The following is a 17152-nucleotide window of genomic DNA, read 5'->3' as shown; positions in this document are numbered from 1 at the left end:
AGGTGATAGCTAGAAAGACAAACATGGCCGCTACCCTCCTCACAACCTACAATTCGCTAATTCTAACATATCGATATTGTGTTGATGTGCCTGAAGCAAAGTGCAGGCTACTTCCATTAGCACCCCCTGCTAACTCCACCTGAATGCCTATAACTATGTCACGCCTAACCTACACTCCACCTGCTCTGCCTTGCTACCTCCCACTTACCGCCTACACCTACATCAGAGCTAACCTACCGTCCCCCTGCACCGCCCAGATAACTCCCCCTGACCGCCTACACCTACGTCATGCCTAACCTACATCCTCCTAGTCTCTAATACCACCTACACTGATGTAATGTCTAAACTACACTCCCCTGGAATGCCCAGCTAACTGCCTTCTGTCATTGAGCCCCAGTCCGGCGCTTCTTAAAAGAGGTGTCGTTCGAATAGGGTGTAGGGGATCAAGTCGCCCTTTTAGTATATTGTTGGCAATTTGATGAGTCACCTAGGGATATCACTTGTTTGGGGGGCTACTTTCTGGGAGAATGGGGGACACTTCAAATCCAGACAATTTGAATATTGAAGCGCTGAAACGTTGTCCATCCTTAAAAGGATAGAAAATGGAGTTGAATTTTTTTTAACAAAACTTTTGACTGTGAAAGATCCCATGAGAAGTTCTAGGCAATCGATCTGGACATGCTTTTCTTCAATAGACCATTTGCCTCTGGTGATAGAGGAGCCACAACGGGCCCCCCAACCTACATGACTGCCATCTGATTTGATAATTAAATCTGGAGCTTTGCCAAAAATGTATCTTTCTTTCCAGGCTTCTATATGAGAAAACCACCAAGAGATATCCTCCTTGGCTTCTGAAGACAAAGAAACAAGATGAGAATAAGAAAGTCCTTTTCTCAAATGGATTATTTGCAGTCTCTGCAATTCTTGATAATTTAAAGGAGCAGGGAAAATAGCCTGAAAAGAGGATGAAAGTAGCCCAACTTTCCTGGATATTGTCCTGATAGAGATTGGAGGATGAGAGAGAGATTTGAAAATGTATTTTTTGCTATTCTTTACTTTTTCTGAGGGAATGTTGAGGTTAGAATTGTATGTATCTATCAGAAAAATGAGAAAAATATTTGGAAGCAGATAAAAAATATTTCTGTTTGTTGACCAAAATCCCCAAAATTTCTAAAATATTAGTTTAGATTTTCTTGCAAGGAGAGAAAATTCGGGTTCATAATTAGAATGTCTTCTAAATAAATAATTAAATGAATTCTGCAAAGACAAAGCCAAGTCACAATGGACCTTACATTTATAACAGGACAACACAGGCCATATTTCTTTTTGACTAAAAATTAGACATGTGCATTTCGTTTCGTTCCAAATTTAAATTCGGATGAATTTGTCAAATTCGGAGATTCGGATCTATTTGAATTTCCGAATTACCGTAGCACCGAATCTAACGAATAAATCTGAATAAGTTCGGATTTATTCGTAACATTCGGATGGCCATGGACTAATCACAATTACACTAGTATTGTACTGTATATTAGGTTATATCACTCTGCTAAGGGTTACACCTAATATTACAATACATAATACTAGTCTAATACACAGCACATCCTACCTAACACATACCGAACTTCCGAATTTACGAATTGAATCCGAACCGAATACATCCGAATTTATTAGAATCCGAATGAATCTGAACAAATCCGAAACGAATGCATTCAAATGTATCCGAATTCGAATCGATCCAAAAACGAAATTCGAAAACATCCGAATCGATCCGAAACAAATTTATTCGCTGCGCACAAGTCTACTAAAAATAAATTGCTTAGAAAAGTTTCCTGAAGGTTGTTGAAAGGTTTAAAGGTTTAAAGGCAAAGTCTAGTCAAAATTAACCTTTCATGATTCAGATAGAGCATGCAATTTTGAACATCTTTGCAGTTCACTTTTATCATCAGATTTGCTTTGTTCTCTTGGTATTCTTTGTGGAAAGCTAAACCTAGGTAGGCTCATTAAATGATTTCTAAGCCGTTGAAGGCCACCTCTTATGTCAGTGCGTTTTTACCGTTTTTTGCAGTTAGACACTTCTAGTTCATGTGTATCATATAGATAAACATTCTGCTCACTCTTATGGAGTTATTTATGAATCAGCACTGATTGGCTAAAATGCAAGTCTGTCACAAGAATTTAGATAAGGAGGCAGACTGCAGTGGCTTAGCTACAAGGTAATTACAGAGGTAAAAGTATATTAATATAACCGTGTTGGGCTATGTAAAACTGAGGAATGGGTAATAAAGGGATTGTCTATCTTTTTAAACAATAACAATTTGGAAATAGATTGTCCCTTTAATGGTTTGTTTTGGATTAGAAGTGATCAAATTCCAATAGTGAGCAAAAAGAGTCTACCACCAATTTTGCGCTAGATTACAAGTGGAGCGATAATTTATTGCACGCCCGTAAACGGGAAAAGTTGCTGTTTACGAGCAAGCAATAAATAACCAGCTATTACAAGTGGCTGGTTATTGCCACCGTGAGCTCGCAGTAGCAATTAGCGCTCTGAAAATTAACCAGAGATCAGATCTCTGCTCCAACTGCCCCCAAAATAGTATATTGTATAAAAAAAAATGTGCACAAAGCAGTTTTTAGGGGTTAAAGTTGGCGGGTGTGGGGTGCTAGAAAAAAAAATGGCAGTGAAAAGTGCCTTTATATTGTGGTCTATGGGGGGAACTGTGTGTTCCCTGTATATATATGTATATGCTTATATACATATATATTTATGTGTTAATATGTGTATATACACATATAAACACATAAACATATATGTATATATTCATATACATATATATTTAACATTTGCTGCCCATCGCTGCACAACTTACCCCCTTTGCTGCCCTAGGTTCTCATGCCGTCTCTTACAGCATGAGAACGAGGCTTCCATTGGTGCCTATGGAAGCGCGCACTCGTGAGCTAACTTGTAATACCAGCGTACATTTGCGGGCGCTGGTATTACTAAGTGGAGCACAAATATCAACCTTGCAAAAGGGATATTTGGCACTCCACTTGTCTGAGAAAGAATTGAAAAGGAGAAAAATGTGGACTTCACTGTGAGTAATCTAGATCTTTGTCTTGATCTGTAACCTCGCTGGTTCCAGGGTCTGCAACAGGTTAGGGGTAAAATTCTTAACTTAATCAGGAAAATATATTTACATAACTATTGAGTTAATAAAATAATCTCCAAATAAAAGACCATTTATATCAGCTATTATCATATTGAAAACAAAATAAATAATTTTAGGGTTGATCTTCCTAAGAATTTTTCTCCTTATTTCAACATACATAGCCGCATTTGCAAAGCCTATGAAACAAAGCATCATTTGCACCCATTCCCTGACAATAAAAGGGTCTAAGGTTTGATTATCCATAATGGCCTGTTCAGACATCTCAAACTGTTTTGAAAAAGGCCCATCTGAATCCAGTAATTTGCCCTTGCATTTTTTCCAAGACATGTCCATTCCTTTTTTTTTTAGTTTAAATATTGGCGATCCAATAAATTTAAAGTGAAGGTTAAGTTACTGTAATGTCTATACGGTATTGCATTAAGTGTGTTAAATAAACATAACTTTCATTCATCAATTCTTACATTAGTCTGCATTAATCAAGTTATTACCTTTCAAAATTAATTCCTCAACGTCCACAAATTCAACCCGTTTTTAAGGTTTTTTTTTACCAGTGGGCCACGTTTTTGAGTAATCCAATTGAAATGTCGGCCGTTAGGCGGCCGTCACTTCACGTCATCCGCCCCTTTAGTAGTAAGCGCATGCGCTATTGAAACGATCAGAAAATGCGAAAACATGCATGCTTCCGTACTCAATGATCACCCATGAGCCACATGCGCAGTGGTTCGCAGCATTGCCTATTAGCGCATGCGCAGTTAGAGACTGCAGCATGAACGCACAATTGAAAGACACAGGGACCGCTGAAGGCGGAAGTAGGGCATGGGAGGAGTCGTTGTCTAAGCGGTAGGGATTTTTAGATATAATTTTTATTAGAAAATATTTAAGTAATGTAAAAAAAAACTTAGCAACTAGATTAGGGTCGTATGGAGACATGTTAGGTTGTATTGCTTAATCTCAAACTTTACCTTCCCTTTAAGGACTTTAGGGTCCACTTTGGGCATAAGGTCTGCATTATTTGGTAAGAGGAGCCTAGGCAACTCAGTCCTTATTTTATTTCTGGACTAATTTTTTAAGGGGTTTCTTGTTTTAAAATCTATAAAGGCGGTAATATCAGCCAAAAGACACCATTCAGATGACCTTGGATGGTGCAATTCATCCAGGTTAAACCTCAGATTTTCTAAACAATCAAAATGTTTTAAATCATCATCCAAATGTTTAGATTTTTTAAAGTGATTTTTAACTTTAGGGGACTCATCAGAATCATTAGTGGATAAGTGAGAATGAGAATTTTTTTAGTTAAAATTTGATCTGAAACAGAATTCTCTGAGGTATTAGAATCAGAAATATATGAGAATGCTGATGAATTACTTTCCCAGCAGCGTCAGGATGTCCCACTAGTGACTTCCTGGGATTGGAGCCATCAGCAGGTGTTTTAGTTCCTTTCCTGCAAGGAGTTGCCATGCCAGACTTAAAGAGACAGTCTACTTTTTCATTGTTTAAAAAGATAGATAATCCCTTTAATTACCCATTCCTTAGTTTTGCATAAGCAACACGGTTATATTAATATACTTTTTTACTTCTGTTATTACCTTGTATCTAAGCCTCTGCAAACTGCCCCCTTATTTCATTTCTTTTGACAGACTTGCATTTTAGCTAAACAGTGCCGACTCATAAATAACTCCACTGGAGTGAGCACAATGTAATCTATATGGCGCACATGAGCTAGCGCTATCTAGCTGTGAAAAAGTGTCAAAATGCACTGAGATAAGAGACAACCTTCAAGCGCTTATAAATTAGCATATGATCTGACCTAGGTTTGACTTTCAACAAAGAATACCAAGAGAACAAAGCAAATATGATGACAAAAGTAAATTGGAAAGTTGTTTATAATTGCATGCTCTAATCATGGAAATTTAATTTTGACTAGACTGTCCCTTTTAGCTGACGAGACCTGTGCACCACTTTTTTACTGACTTTAAAAGGACAGTCTATACCAACATTTTTATTGTTTAAAAAGATAGATAATTCCTTTACTACCCATTCCCCAGCTTTGCACAACCAACATTGTTAGATTAATATACTTTATAACCTTTAAACCTCAAAATGTCTGCCTGTTTCTAATTCACTACAGACAGCCTCTTATCACATGCTTTTTTATAAGCTTTTCACAACAAGAGACCGCTAATCCATGTAAGAAATATAGATAACATTGTGCTCACTCCCGTGGAGCTGTGCATGGCACTGCACTAATTGGCTAAAATGCAAGTCAATAGATAATAAATAAATAGCCATATGATTAGGGGCTGTCAGAAGATGCTTGGATACAAGGTAATCACAGAGATAAAAAATATATTAATATAACCATGTTGGCTGTGCAAAACTGGAGAATAAGTATCAAAGGGATTATCTATTTTTTTAGACAATCAAACATTGGAGTAGACTGTCCCTTTAACAGCAATAGAAGCAGGTCTTTTTTGCCTTTCTCAAAACCCAGATTACAAGTTGTGCAGTATGTCTATACCGCTTAAAAAATGGCCTTTGCGTGCGGAATGGTCAGCTACTCGGTATTACAAGTAGTGCGGTATGGCTACAAGTTGTGCGGTTCAAATCAGTCAATAGGATTCAAGCAGCTCTCATCCTATTGGCTGGTTTGAAATTTTCAGCCAATAGGAATGCAAGGTACCCCAATATAAAAGGGGTACCTTGCACTGAATCTTCAGTGTGCTTTGGACGCTCGCATGAAGAGGATCCTCCACATCGGATGACCGTGCCGTCACTCCGCCTCTGCTCCACAACACCAGGATGAAGATTGAAGATGGAGCCGCCTGGAAGAAGACCTTCGCTGCCGGACTTCAGCAATGGTGAGTACCTATTTTGGGGTTAATGTTAAGTTTTTTTAGGGGGGGGTTTGAGGTGGGTTATTTTTTTAGATTAGGTTTTTTTTTATTTTCATGGGCAGTAAAGCAGTTGATTGCCCTTTTAAGGGCAATGCCCATACAAGTAACCTTTTAGGGGCAATGGGTAGATTAGGGTTTTTTTTAAGTTAGGCCTTTTTTATTTTGGGGGTTGTACTGTTAGGGGGGACTTTGTATTTTTTTGTGTAAAAGAGCTGATTTCTTTAGGGCAATGTCCTATAAAAGGCCCTTTAATTGGTAGTTTATTGTTAGATTAGGGGTGTTATTATTTTGGGGTGGCTTTTTTTATTTTAAAAGGGGTATTAGATTAGGAATATTGTTTTATTTTGATAATTTCATTTATTTCCTGTAATGTTAGATTTTGTTATTTTTGTAATGTTAGGTTTTATTTTTTTTAAATAGTAATGTTAAGTTTTGTTATAGTTTAAGCTTAGGTTTTTTTTATTTCATAGGTAAGTTTTTATTTATTTTAATGTAGTTATATTGTAACTTTAATTTAATGTTAGGGGGTGTTATGTTTAGGGGTAAATAGATTAATTTAGTTTGTTGCGCTGTGGGGTAGCAGCAAATTAGGGGTTAATAGGTTTATTTAGGGAATTGTGATGTGTGGGGCCGACGGTTTAGGGGTTAATAGCTTTATTTAGTGAAGGTGATGTGAGGACGGCGGTTTAGAGGTTAATAGCTGTATTTAGTGTTGGCGATGTGGGGGGTGGCAGTTTAGGGGTAATAGATTTATTTAGTATTGGTGATGTGGGGGGACGGCAGTTTAGAGGTTAATCAGTTTATTTAATGTTGCCGATGTGGAGGGAGCGGCGGTTTAGAGGTTAATAAGTTTAGTGTTGGCGATGTGGGGGGGATGGCGGTTTAGGGGTTAATCAGTTTATTTAGTGTTGGCGATGTGGGGGGACGGTGGATTAGGGGTTATTAGACTAGAGCTTTATGTTAGGGTGATAGGTTTTTGTAAAACTTTCTTTTCTCCATAGACTTAGGTGTTAGGTTTTTTTCTATATTTTTTCTCCATTGATCAAGCGTTGAACGCTTGAAACAAATAAAGGCTGAAGACTGAAAGTCCCCTTTATTTGTTCCAATGTTCAATCCTAGCGTTTCACAAACACAAACACTAGGATTGACTTTCACTTTAAGTAAACACTTAGAAATTCAAATGGATAAAATTTAAGGAGAATAACATTTTTAACATTTAACCCCTTAATAACCACAGCGTACCCTGTACATCACTAGTCATTAAGGGTTTTTCAGCCCATAAAAGCTTGGTCTCGCCGCTGGCGGGTAGACCCCGCTGTCAAAAAAACAAGTCCCATTGAAAGACCAGTGACGTACAGGGTAAGGCGGGAAGAGCAAGAAGGAGGCGGGAAAAGGGTGGCATGAGGACACCTACAAAATGGCAACAATCGTGCATGTGTACACAGAAGATGCGCAGCAGGGTACAACAGGAAAAGCAGGAGTGAACATACAAAATAACAGGAGCAAAACAAAAGAAAAATAAACTGGAAAAGGAACTTGTGAAATTGAAAACTAACGGATGAGAGATTAATAAATAAAAAGAAAAAACATCTATAAATTAAAAAGATAAAATAACAGTCAAAGAAAAAGCAAGGTGATATGAGTGCATAACTTAAGAAAACACAAGCTGCTTTTAGTTGTGCATTAAGAAAGCACAGAAAGAATACTTATCTGAATTTGAGCAGCAAAAGAAAGAGAAGGTTGGGGAGCTTGTTTGACTGTTCATGGTCATTATGATCCAGCTGATTGGTCCATTTGTGCTATGTGCATTAAAGTAACCATGTTATTGGTGGATTCTTTTTGGGCTTTGTTCTCCTATCTTTATTTTAAATACTTCAGTTATTGTAATGTTTTCTCTGTACTTTGAAAAAGCTGCATTTAAGAGTAGTAAAAGAAAGAAAGTAAAATATTAGTCTCGAGTCTTGTAATAAAATTGGAAAATTTTGAGTTTCATGTCCCTTTAATTTTACTTTTGAAACATAATACAAAATTATTACAACTACTACAAATAATAATAATAGTAATATAATTTATTCATTGCAAGCTTCATATAACTCCAACAGAGTACCAAAAGTAGGCTCAAATTAATATTAGGTAAATCCATTTGATTTTCCCATATGAACAGCAGCAACAACATTCACTCTACAAGGCTATAAACCACTATATCAAGGATAATTTGGACTAAAGGTAAATTTTATCTTATCTGTGTTGGCCCTAGGGAAAGATTTTAACCAAGGCATGATAAAAGATTTATGTTAGTAATTAGCCTTTAAGCAAGCTGACAGAATGTACTGTTAGTTACCAGAAAGCATGATTTTTCAGTAGAAAACAAACACGTAGGTGTTTTGGACATGGGTTTATTAAACTATATATAAAGGAGAAGCTTGTAGATTAACTCAGGTCATTTAATGTAGGAAGATATGATTGACAATGAAACCTCTGAACTGCACAACTTATTAACAAATAATGATGGTCAAGTATTTATCATCAGGACCAGTATTTTTATCTATAGAATAATTATTTTTGCAAAGCTTGAATTGAAAAAATAAAATTAATAGTTCATTTTTGTAAACATATATATATTTAGAATTTTTACACCTAGGACTAGATTACGAGTGGAGCGGTACTTTGCACTTCCTGTTGCACCTTAACTTTGCTAGACCGAGGGTAGTGTGCGTTTTACAAGTTGAAAGTCAAAAGTTTTCACACAAGCACTAATCTGACACGCAAAAAGCTGAAATTCAAACACCTTTACTTGCGCACAAACCGAATCACATTTTTTCTAAAGTGTGCTAACCCGACTTAAAATATGAATATTTCAGATTCTGATATTCTTTACATAGCAGAATATGGTATATTTATTCATAAATACAGATAGATAGATAGATAGATAGATAGATAGATAGATAGATAGAAACTTGCACTCACTGGTCTTTTTCTCAAAAAAACACACACTTTACTGTAACGTTTCGGAGATAGAGTATCCCCTTCCTCAGGTCTGAGGAAGGGGATACTCTATCTCCGAAACGTTACAGTAAAGTGTGTGGTTTTTGAGAAAAAGACCAGTGAGTGCAAGTTTTTGTTACTTCTATTTATTGTCCACTAGCACCCTGGCAATTTGACTTTGAAGTGAGAGTGCTCTTCTGTGTGCTAATATATATATATATATATATATACAGTCATGGCCAAAAATATTTGCACCCATGCATTTCTGTCAGATAATGCACCACTTCGCCTAGAAAATTGTTGCAACTACAAATGTTTAGACATTCTCATGTTAATTTTTTTTTGTTTGTATTGGTAGGACACAAAAAAGTGTAGAAAAAAAAGCCAAATCTGACACATTCCACACAAAACTCCAAAAATGGACTAGACAAAATTATTGGCACCTTCTCAAAATTGTAAGAAATAATTGCATTCTAAGGCCTAGATTTGGAGTTTGGCGTTAGCCGTGAAAACCAGCGTTAGAGGCTCCTAACGCTGGTTTTAGGCTAACTCTGGTATTTGGAGTCACTCAAAAAAGGGTCTAACGCTCACTTTTCAGCCGCGACTTTTCCATACCGTAGATCCCCTTACGTAAATTGCGTATCCTATCTTTTCAATGGGATTTTTCTAACTCCGGTATTTAGAGTCGTGTCTGAAGTGAGCGTTAGAAATCTAACGACAAAACTCCAGCCGCAGGAAAAAAGTCAGTAGTTAAGAGCTTTCTGGGCTAACGCCGGTTCATAAAGCTCTTAACTACTGTACTCTAAAGTACACTAACACCCATAAACTACCTATGTACCCCTAAACCGAGGTCCCCCCACATCGCCGCCACTCGAATACATTTTTTTAACCCCTAATCTGCCGACCGCCAACTACGTTATACTTATGTACCCCTAATCTGCTGCCCCTAACACCGCCAACCCCTATATTATATTTATTAACCCCTAACCTGCCCCCCACAACGTCGCCACCAGCTACCTACACTTATTAACCCCTAATCTGCCGAGCTGACCGCACCGCTACTATAATAAAGTTATTAACCCCTACCACGCCTCACTAACCCTATAATAAATAGTATTAACCTCTAATCTGCCCTCCCTAACATCGCCGACACCTAACTTCAATTATTAACCCCTAATCTGCCCACCGGAGCTCACCGCTATTCTAATAAATGTATTAACCCCTAAAGCTAAGTCTAACCCTAACACTAACACCCCCCTAAGTTAAATATAATTTAAATCTAACGAAATTAATTAACTCTTATTAAATAAATTATTTCTATTTAAAGCTAAATACTTACCTGTAAAATAAATCCTAATATAGCTACAATATAAATTATAATTACATTGTAGCTATTTTAGGATTAATATTTATTTTACAGGCAATACAATATTTATTTTACAATTAAACCTAACACTACACTATCAATAAATTAATTAAATAAAATACCTACAATTACCTACAATTAAACCTAACACTACACTATCAATACATTAATTAAATACAATATCTACAAATAACTACAATGAAATAAACTAACTAAAGTACAAAAAATAAAAAAGAACTAAGTTACAAAAAATAAAAAAATATCTACAAACATAAGAAAAATATTACAACAATTTTAAACTAATTACACCTACTCTAAGCCCCCTAATAAAACAACAAAGCCCCCCAAAATAAAAAATGCCCTACCCTATTCTAAATTACTAAAGTTAAAAGCTCCTTTACCTTACCAGCCCTGAACAGGGCCCTTTGCGGGGCATGCCCCAAGAAGTTCAGCTCTTTTGCCTGTAAAAAAAACATACAATACCCCCCCCCCAACATTACAACCCACCACCCACATACCCCTAATCTAACCCAAACCCCCCTTAAATAAACCTAACACTAAGCCCCTGAAGATCTTCCTACCTTATCTTCACCATACCAGGTTCACCGATCCGTCCTGAAGAGCTCCTCCGATGTCCTGATCCAAGCCCAAGCAGGGGGCTGAAGATGTCCATGATCCGGTAGAAGTCTTCATCCAAGCGGGGCAGAAGAGGTCTTCCATCCGATTGAAGTCTTCATCCAGGCGGCATCTTCTATCGACATCCATCTGGAGCGGAGCGGCAGCATCCTGAAGACCTCCGACGCGGAACATCCATCCTGGCCGACGACTGAACGACGAATGACGGTTCCTTTAAATGACGTCATCCAAGATGGCGTCCCTCGAATTCTGATTGGCTGATAGGATTCTATCAGCCAATCGGAATTAAGGTAGGAATATTCTGATTGGCTGATGGAATCAGCCAATCAGATTTAGCTCGCATTCTATTGGCTGATCGGAACAGCCAATAGAATGCGAGCTCAATCTGATTGGCTGATTGGATCAGCCAATCGGATTGAACTTGATTCTGATTGGCTGATTCCATCAGCCAATCAGAATATTCCTACCTTAATTCCGATTGGCTGATAGAATCCTATCAGCCAATCGGAATTCGAGGGACGCCATCTTGGATGACGTCATTTAAAGGAACCGTCGATAGGAATCAGGATAGGATGTCGATAGAAGATGCCGCCTGGATGAAGACTTCAATCGGATGGAAGACCTCTTCTGCCCCGCTTGGATGAAGACTTCAATCGGATGGAAGACCTCTTCTGCCCCGCTTGGATGAAGACTTCTACCGGATCATGGACATCTTCAGCCCCCCGCTTGGGCTTGGATCAGGACATCGGAGGAGCTCTTCAGGACGGATCGGTGAACCTGGTATGGTGAAGATAAGGTAGGAAGATCTTCAGGGGCTTAGTGTTAGGTTTATTTAAGGGGGGGTTTGGGTTAGATTAGGGGTATGTGGGTGGTGGGTTGTAATGTTGGGGGGGGGTATTGTATGTTTTTTTTTACAGGCAAAAGAGCTGAACTTCTTGGGGCATGCCCCGCAAAGGGCCCTGTTCAGGGCTGGTAAGGTAAAAGAGCTTTTAACTTTAGTAATTTAGAATAGGGTAGGGCATTTTTTATTTTGGGGGGCTTTGTTCTTTTATTAGGGGGCTTAGAGTAGGTGTAATTAGTTTAAAATTGTTGTAATATTTTTCTTATGTTTGTAGATATTTTTTTATTTTTTGTAACTTAGTTCTTTTTTATTTTTTGTACTTTAGTCAGTTTATTTCATGGAAGTTATTTGTAGATATTGTATTTAATTAATGTATTGATAGTGTAGTGTTAGGTGTAATTGTAGGTATTTTATTTAATTAATTTATTGATAGTGTAGGTTTAATTGTAACTTAGGTTAGGATTTATTTTACAGGTAATTTTGTTATTATTTTAACTAGGTAACTATTAAATAGTTCTTAACTATTTAATAGCTATTGTACCTGGTTAAAATAATTACAAAGTTGCCTGTAAAATAAATATTAATCCTAAAATAGCTACAATGTAATTATAATTTATATTGTAGCTATATTAGGATTTATTTTACAGGTAAGTATTTAGCTTTAAATAGGAATAATTTATTTAATAAGAGTTAATTAATTTCGTTAGATTAAAATTATATGTAATTTAGGGGGGTGTTAGTGTTAGGGTTAGACTTAGCTTTAGGGGTTAATCCATTTATTAGAATAGCAGTGAGCTCCGGTCGGCAGATTAGGGGTTAATAATTGAAGTTAAGTGTCGGCGATGTTAGGGAGGGCAGATTAGGGGTTAATACTATTTATTATAGGGTTAGTGAGGCGGATTAGGGGTTAATAACTTTATTATAGTAGCGCTCAGGTCCGCTCGGCAGATTAGGGGTTAATAAGTGGAGGCAGGTGGAGGCGACGTTGTGGGGGGCAGATTAGGGGTTAATAAATATAATATAGGGGTCGGCGATGTTAGGGCAGCAGATTAGGGGTACATAAGGATAATGTAAGTAGCGGCGGTTTACGGAGCGGCAGATTAGGGGTTAATAATAATATGCAGGGGTCAGCGATAGCGGGGGCGGCAGAATAGGGGTTAATAAGTGTAAGGTTAGGGATGTTTAGACTCGGGGTACATGTTAGGGTGTTAGGTGCAGACATAGGAAGTGTTTCCGCATAGCAAACAATGGGGCTGCGTTAGGAGCTGAACGCGGCTTTTTTGCAGGTGTTAGGTTTTTTTTCAGCTCAAACAGCCCCATTGTTTTCTATGGGGGAATCGTGCACAAGCACGTTTTTGAGGCTGGCCGCTTGCGTAAGCAACTCTCGTATCGAGAGTTGAAGCTGCGTTAAAAATGCTCTACGCTCCTTTTTTGGAGCCTAACGCAGCCTTTATGTGGACTCTCAATACCAGAGTTATTTTTATGGTGCGGCCAGCAAAAAGCCGGCGTTAGCTACGCGGGTCCTTACCGACAAAACTCTAAATCTAGGCCTAAGTTTGTGATTCTCCTGTAATTTGTAATTAAACTCACCTGTATCAATAATTATAGAAATCACACCAGCAACCGGTTAAACTGGTGAAAAATTGACTCAACCTTTCTGTTGTGTGTCTCTGTGTGTCACACTGAGTATGGAGAAAAGAAAGAGCAGCAAAGAATTGTCTGAGCAGAACAAAAATTATGGGAAAGCATAGACAATCTCAAGGTTACAAGTTCATCTCTAGAGATTTTAATGTTCCTGTGTCCACTATGCACAACATTGTCAAGAAGTTTACAGCCCATGTCACTGTAGCTAATCTCCCTGGACATGGACAAAAGAGAAAAATTGATCAAAGATTGTAATGAAGGATTGTTCAAAAGGTGGATAAAGAACCTTGATTAACTTCCATACAAATTCAAGTTGACCTTTAGGCACAGGGTACAAATGTGTCAGCTTGCACTATACGTTGCCATCTGAATGAAAAGGGACGCTATGGTAGGAGACCCAGGAGGACCCCACTGCTTACACAGCAAAATAAAAAAGCCAGATTGGAGTTTGCCACAACTTACCTGAGGAAGCCACGTGCTATGGACAGACAAAACAAAATTACAGCTTTTTGGTAAAGCCCGTCATTCTACTGTTTTCAGAAAAAGAAATGAGGCTTTTAAAGAAAAGAATACAGTCCCTACAGTCAAGCATGGTAGAGGGTAACTGATGTTTTGGGGTTGCTCTGATGCTTCAGGCACTGGATGTCTTGACTGTGTGCATGACATTATGAAATCTGAAGACTACAAAAGAATTCTGTGGTGAAATGTAGGGCCAAGTGTCAGAAAGTTGGGTCTCTGTCAGAGGTCATGGGTCTTACAGCGGGACAATGACCCAAAGCACACATCAAAAAGCACCCAGAAATGCTTTAAGACAAAACACAGGAGAGTACTGGACTGGCCAGCAATTAGCCCAGATCGCAATCCCATAGAGCACCTGTGGAGAGAGCTCAAAACAGCAGTTGGGAAAAAGAACCCTTTCAATCTGAGAGACCTGGAGCAGTTGGCGAAAGAAGAGTGATCCAAAGTTCCAGTAGAGAGGTGTAAGAAACTCATTGATGGTTACAGCGATTGATTTCAGTTATTTTTTCCAAGGGGTGTGCTACCAAATATTAAATTGAGGGTGCCAATAATGTTTGGAGTTTTGCGTGGAATGTGTCAGATTTGGCTTTTTTTTCTCCACTTTTTTGTGTCATACCAATACTAACAAAAGAAATAAACATGAGAATGTTTAAACATTTGTAATTGCAACAATTTTATGGGTGAAGTGGTGCATTATCTGACAGAAATGCAGGGATGCCAATATTTTTGTCTATGACTGTATGTATATATATATATATATATATATATATATATATATATATATATATATATATATATATATATATATATATTAGGGTTAATATAGTTAATATAGTTAGTATATTATATATATTAACTATATTAACCCTAATTATATTAGGGTTAATATAGTTAATATCGTTATTATATTATATATATATTAAGTATAATAACCCTATCTAACTCTAACATCCCTAACTAAATTCTTATTAAAATAAATCTAATTAATATTAATATTATTAATTAAACTATTCCTATTTAAATCTAAATACTTACCTATAAAATAAACCCTAAGGCCTAGATTTAGAGTTTGGCGGTAGCCGTCAAAACCAGCGTTAGAGGCTCCTAACGCTGGTTTTAGGCTACTGCCGGTATTTGGAGTCAGTCAGGAAAGGGTCTAACGCTCACTTTTCAGCCGCGACTTTTCCATACCGCAGATCCCCTTACATCAATTGCGTATCCTATCTTTTCAATGGGATCTTTCTAACTCCAGTATTTAGAGTCGTGGCTGAAGTGAGCGTTAGAAATCTAAGGACAAAACTCCAGCCACAGAAAAAAGTCAGTAGTTAAGAGCTTTCTATGCTAACGCCGGTTTATAAAGCTCCTAACTACTGTACTCTAAAGTACACTAACACCCATAAACTACCTATGTACCCCTAAACCGAGGTCCCCCCACATCGCCGCCACTCTATTAATTTTTTTTAACCCCTAATCTGCCGACCGCCACCTACGTTATACTTATGTACCCCTAATCTGCTGCCCCTAACACCGCCAACCCCTATATTATATTTATTAACCCCTAACCTTCCCCCCACAACGTCGCCTCCACCTGCCTACACTTATTAACCCCTAATCTGCCGACTGCAAAGCGCCGCTACTTACGTTATCCTTATGTACCTCTAATCTGCTGCCCCTAACATCGCCGACCCCTATATTATATTTATTAACCCCTAACCTTCCCCCCTCAAAGTCGCCTCCACCTGCCTACACTTATTAACCCCTAATCTGCCGAGCGGATCTCACCGCTACTATAATAAAGTTCTTAACCCCTAATCCGCCTCACTCCCGCCTCAGTAACCCTATAATAAATAGTATTAACCCCTAATCTGCCATCCCTAACATCGCCGACACCTAACTTCAAGTATTAACCCCTAATCTGCCGATCGGAGCTCACCGCTACTCTAATAAATTTTTTAACCCCTAAAGCTAATTTTAACCCTAACCCTAACACCCCCCTAAATTAAATATAATTTTATTCTAACGAAATAAATTAACTCTTATTAAATAAATTATTCCTATTTAAAGCTAAATACTTACCTGTAAAATAAACCCTAATATAGCTACAACATAAATTATAATTATATTATAGCTATTTTAGGATTAATATTTATTTTACAGGCAACTTTGTATTTATTTTAACCAGGTACAATAGCTATTAAATAGTTAATAACTATTTAATAGCTAAAATAGTTAAAATAATTACAAAATTACCTGTAAAATAAATCCTAACCTAAGTAACAATTAAACCTAACACTACACTATCAATAAATTAATTAAATAAACTACCTACAATTATCTACAATTAAACCTAACACTACACTATCAATAAATTAATTAAATACAATACCTACAATTATCTACAATTAAACCTAACACTACACTATCAATAAATTATTTAAATAAAATATCTACAAATAACTACAATGAAATAAACTAACTAGTACAAAAAATAAAAAAGAACTAAGTTACAAAAAATAAAAAAATATTTACAAACATTAGAAAAATATTACAACAATTTTAAACTAATTACACCTACTCTAAGCCCCCTAATAAAATAACAAAGCCCCCCAAAATAAAAATGCCCTACCCTATTCTAAATTAAAAAAGTTCAAAGCTCTTTTACCTTACCAGCCCTGAACAGGGCCCTTTGCGGGGCATGCCCCAAGAAATTCAGCTCTTTTGCCTGTAAAAAAAACACATACAATACCCCCCCAACATTACAACCCACCACCCACATACCCCTAATCTAACCCAAACCCCCCTTAAATAAACCTAACACTAAGCCCCTGAAGATCTTCCTACCTTATCTTCACCATACCAGGTTCACCGATCGGTCCTCGGAAGTGTTGATCCAAGCCCAAGCGGGGGGCTGAAGAATGACGTCCATCCTCGGGCTGAAGTCTGGATCCAAGCGGCGGCTGAAGAAAGACATCATCGGGCTGAAGTCGGAAGTCCATCATCGGGATGAAGTCTTCTATCAAGCCGCATCTTCAATCTTCTTTCTTCTGGAGCGGAGCGGAGCCATCTTCTTTCCAACCGACGCGGAACATCCTCTTCA

This window comes from Bombina bombina, chromosome 3 (genome assembly GCF_027579735.1).
Source record: "Bombina bombina isolate aBomBom1 chromosome 3, aBomBom1.pri, whole genome shotgun sequence".
NCBI classification, from domain to species: Eukaryota; Metazoa; Chordata; class Amphibia; order Anura; family Bombinatoridae; genus Bombina; species Bombina bombina.
The sequence above is the reverse complement of the archived record's forward strand: the minus strand, read 5'-3'. Positions refer to the sequence as shown.